This window comes from Epinephelus moara, chromosome 12 (genome assembly GCF_006386435.1).
Source record: "Epinephelus moara isolate mb chromosome 12, YSFRI_EMoa_1.0, whole genome shotgun sequence".
Taxonomy (NCBI): Eukaryota; Metazoa; Chordata; class Actinopteri; order Perciformes; family Serranidae; genus Epinephelus; species Epinephelus moara.
Window position 1 is genome coordinate 42902564 of NC_065517.1, and position 5503 is coordinate 42908066.

Genomic DNA, 5503 nt, shown 5'->3' on the forward strand with positions numbered 1-5503 from the left:
AAAAGTAAAGGTCTTGTCAAATTTGTTGAAACTTTTAAAGAAAATCTTGAATAGTTTCTCTTGATTTGCTTTGACTTGTATGTATGTACACAAATTCTGTTTTATTTATTTTGCTGTGCATTGGCTGCCGCCTGCTCTGATTTGTTAATGTTATTTTTTGTTGTCTGCCCCTTATACCCCGGGGAGGGGTCAAAAGGAATAAATAAATGAAATGAAATGAATCTTCATGTGACACTGAAGGAAGTGCAGTCGGTGACCTCCAGCTAATCCTCAGCCTCCATATGAACACGTGGTCTATGTCTCCATCTAGTGGTTGAGTTGTGGTATTGGCACTAATGAATGAATGAATTTCTGGAGGCCCTGACCAAACAGACCAATGGCTTCTGGCTCTCTTTGGATGGGAACATGTACAGAGCTCTGATTGGTTGATAGATCAGCTGTATTTAGACCTGAACACGTGTCCACTACAGTCTGAGTTCAGCTCCTGTCACATGTTGTCCTGTGGCTTGTTGAAGGTTTCTGCTTCTGTTTCAGACGGATCTTCACTCTGACAGTGTCGACCTTTGCTCTTCTTCATGTGCTCTGATCGTCACACCTCTGCAGCTCTCACTCACGTGTCCTTCATCATTAGACCAACATTAGTGACATCCACACAGAGACAAACTCTTCATTTCTATCAGCTCAGAGTGTTTTTGGTGTGAAGTCTTTTAGTGTCTCTGCAGTGAATCACTACAGATTGTCTTCACACTGCTCAGACAGTGAAGTGTCCTGCAGATGTTCACAGTGGACTCCTGGGTTTCATCTGAAGGACTGAGCTTCACTTCCTGCTGCTTTGTTTCTGCTACTTCTTCATGAAGGACATCTGCAGGACACTTGACCGTCCTCACAACGCTCAGACACAAAGTCCATCTGAGTGATTCACTTCAGAGACACTACAAGAGTTCATCCAAAAACACTTTGAGCTGCAGCTGATGTTTGTTCCAGGATGCTGCCCCCAGCTCTGGGGCCCTCGGGCTCCAGCTCTGGGGCCCTCGGGCTCCAGAGGGATCAATGGACGTATTGAAAGTAGACTGGTTGGTGTCCTTTATTGGACAGTGGACAGTGGACAGTGAAGAGACAGACAGGAAATGTGGGGACAGAGAAAAGAGTGTGACATGTAAGACAGGAGCCTGACTGGAACCAAAGCAGCAAGAATGCAGCTGAGGGAAAGACAAAGAGTGCAGGTGGGATTTGAACCATCAACCTTCAGACATTAAAGCTCTGTCTGTAGCAGCTGAGCTGTCAGGACTCACTGAGCTCAACTCTGTCTCTGTCTCACTTCGTCCTCAGTGTGTTCAAAGACCTGTTGAAGCTCCTCAATCAGCACTTGAAACATGTTAGAGGAGCCTCCCACCTCCCAGAGGAGCCTTGGAACCTCCTCAGTGACTCTGAAACCTCCTAAAGAACCTCCTCAACAGCCTTAAAGAACACCACAACACTTCACTCTCGTCTTCTTTCTCTCTCTGCTTCAGACACTTTATCAGCAGAGGAGATGGTCCAGTGGAGAAGGACATCGCCCGCCAACGCAGCGCTGCATGGTCAACGCAGGTTCAAACCCCGCCTGAGGTACGCCACACAGGAGTGTGTGTGATGAGTGCATGTGAGGGTTTCATTTGTCAGCTGTTGCGTCGATTTCAACTTGTGAATTTCTGAATTTCAACTTGCAAATTTCCTGAATTTCCACCGTGGACCACTGAGGAAGGAACAGAGAACATGTGAGTACATGTGAGCCCTGGGGATCGAGCTGGCTAAGATAGCTAGCTGGACGGGCAGTGTTTTTAGTTTTTTTGTTGTTGTTTTTTTAGTGAAAGAAAACTCTGAACATGCACCCTCATGGCACGGCTCATAGGCCATGACTCACAGAATGAACTGAAAAGTTGACAGATTTATTGTTAACAAAAGATAATTGCAGTAAATCTGTGTGTCAGTGTGTCGACAGGTGAGTGAGTGAGTGAGTGAGTGAGTGAGTGAGTGAGTGAGTGAGTCATGTGTGCAGGGTGGAGTATGGTGGGGAACACAAACTGAAACCAGACTGAAGAATTTGCAGAACAATATGTTTGATATTATTGTATAATGATTATTGCTGCATCATTCATGTGTTCATCACGTTATGCTGTCAGATAAATGTAAGTCAGCCGTGGTGCAGTGAAGGAGCAGGGAATGGAAACAGTCCAGTAAAGTACGAGTGCCTTGAACACATCTTGTCATCTGTCAATCAGCTGTAATGACAGATGAGTCCATGAGATCAGCTGATGACCCGTCAGAGAGTCATTACAGGAACATCAATTGTTTAACTGAACTAATAACAATAAAAATATCACTGACAGAGAAATGTAAAAGTCAAGTCACTGTTGTCAGAATATCATGTTTAACTTCTTCTGCTGTGACCTGTGACCTGTGACCTGGTGTCACCCTGTAACAGCAGCAGAGCTGCAAGGGTTCACCTCTGTCTGTGGCCAGCTCAGCGAACGACAGGGTCAAAGTTCAGGGAGTAAGGTAGAAGCCTGTTAGCCTGTTAGCCTGTTAGCCTCTGTCACAGCAGCTGCTGAACCTCACAAGATAAATCTGTGATTCAGAACTCAGCTACTGACTTCTGTACTCCTCTTCCTCCCTCTGCTCCTCCTCCTCTCTCTCTCTTTTCCTTCCTCCTCTTCCTCCCTCTGCTCCTCCTCCTTCCCTCCACTGAGCTGTTTCTTCTCTCCTCCCCCGACAGTCTGGAATCTTATTGGCTGAGAGCCTCCCGGGACGTCCCTCCTCCTCCAGTTTACTGTAGTTTGACCTTTGACCTCCCTCCTCTTTGTCAGCCTTTGCTGGTTACACACACTAACACACACACACACACACACACACACACACACACACACACACACAGATGTATGGAAGCTCATTAGTGTCAGAAACACTGACTGAACTTTACTCACATACTGTGTCACATCATTTAATATTTCAGAGACATGAAGCACAAAGACAACACCATTAGATCTGTACTGTTATATATGTGTGTGTGTGTGTGTGTGTGTGTGTGTGTGTGTGTGTCAGTGAAGGATCTTAATCAGAATCTGACTGTAGTTTTCTTCATACACAGTTTATGTATCAGGCCTCACAGTGACGTCAGTCAGATCAGATTTGATTAAATACAGATATTAGTTTGTTTGTTTTGTTTCCATGTAAAGTTTCTCCCTCCTCCTGGTTCCCTCCTCCCTGTTCCCTCCTCCCTGTTCCCTCCTCCCTGTTCCCTCCTCCCTGTTCCCTCCTCCTGGTTCCCTCCTCCTGGTTCCCTCCCCCTGGTTTCCTCCCCCTGGTTTCCTCCCCCTGGTTTCCTCCTCCTGGTTTCCTCCTCCTGGTTCCCTCCTCCTGGTTTCCTCCTCCTGGTTCCCTCGTCCTGGTTCCCTCCCCCTGGTTCCCTCCTCCTGGTTCCCCCATTCAGGTCCTAAGTTAAACTGCTTCGACAGAAATAAAACTGTTTCTCATTCAACTCAGTGTTTCTCTGAAGCTGCTCATTGTGGAGGAGCTGCTGATTATGAACACATGAATGTCTCTATCTAGAGTCAGTGTTTGGTTTGTCCGTTCTGGGCTACTGTAGAAACATGACAGTGCAACACGGTGAGCTCTGTAGACGAGGACCTGCTCCCTGTGTAGATATAAACGTCTCATTCTGAGGGAACCAGAACACAAGCATCAGATTATAATCTGACACAGAGGAGCTTTTGTCGTTATAAATAAAGTTTTTATTTGTCACTTAAGAGCTACCATACGTACACACACACACACTAACACACACACACACACACACACAGAGCTGCTGCCAGAGACGCCCACAGGAATGACTGAACAAACATCAGAGTCCTGCAGCAGAGTGTGTCAGTAGTCCTCTGGTCGTCTCTCAGGTCAGTCCCAGCTGTTTGTCTCTGTCTTTAAATCTGAGTTAATAAACTCGTCTTCTCGTGTGTCTGCAGCTGAACAGATGCATGATGGGAGACTTTGCTGTTTGTAACGCGTATGAAGACATGCTGTGTGTTTGTGTGCAGCTGCAGACAGAAAGTTGGACCAAAGAGTTTGTAATGATTAACATGTTATACGAGGACGCTGTGTCTCTGCAGCAGGCAGGGCTGAATCACACTAACTTTATGGAGACGTGCTTTGGAGACGAGTGGACACAGTGATGATGTGTAACATCTGCACAGAAACATGTGTGTGAAGGAAACACTGTGGATTATTCAGATACTCAGTGACACGTCAACACGCTGCATCTCAGCCTCAGCTCAGCCTCAGCTCTGCCTCTGCTCAGATCAACAGGCAAACCAAACTTTGACACAGCTGCAGACGTTGGCTAAAATAAACCTGAACTTTAAATCAGCTTCATCACTTAAAGAGTTCAACTGTGTGTTGTTAGTTTGCAGAGCTGCAGACAACATTCACTCAGGTACCTGTACTTTACCTGACTGTTTCCAGATGTTCTGCAGCACGTCTGTGTGATGGCTTCACTCCGACTCCGTCTGATAGCATCAAACATTTCACTGAAACATTCATTAAACTAAAACTGTTTCACCTTTACAGCGTCCATCACAGAGACGTCTGGACGCTGTGTGATGGACGCTGTGACAACAGGATGCAGTGATGCATAATTTATTTTTGACCTTTATTCAACTGACTCCAGTCCAGAGATATTTAATGTTCAAACTGATCAACTTTATTGTTCAGTCAGCAGCAGGCTGTGATAAAGTTGAGACAGACTGCGAAACACCTGTGTGACCTTCCACAGGTGAACAGGGAAACAGGTGAACAGGTAACAGAGTGAAAGCAGCCTGGACCAGATTCTACTGAGTAAAGGTCAGAATGAATTTACAGGTCACTGCACTCACACAGCAGAGTCGTATCAACATGATTAATGTGACAGTTTGAGCACGTGTTCAGCTGTCCACAAACTTATGGCCACTTCTCCTGTTTGCTGCAGTCAGAACAAAAATAATCGATGATAAATAAATAAACAGATAAACATGATTTACTCAATAAATCAGAACCAAATGATCATCAAACACCCTCGTTTTCTTCTTCAGGTGTCTTCAGGTGTCCTCAGGTGTCTTCGGGTGTCCTCAGGTGTCTTCAGGTGTCTTCGGGTGTCCTCAGGTGTCCTCAGGTGAGCAGTAGGCTAACTAAACATCACGATGAGTTCATCAGGAGATAATTATTGATTATTTCTCTTCAGCTTCAGTTTTATTTGAGTCAAATATACATTTAGCCTACAGATGCTCCCTCTACCTGTCCATCTGTCCATCTGGCTGTCTGTCTGTCCACCTGTCTGTCTGTCCATCTCTGTCTCTCTCAGTCATGTTGTCATTGGCCTCGCTCTCTCTCCGTCTCTGGGTCGCTGGTTGCCAAGGAAGCAGGCGCTCCGTGGCAACCGTCGTCTCTGGCAACAAGACATCCAAGTAAGTCAGTCCACATCCCAGTGTCTCCCAGTGTC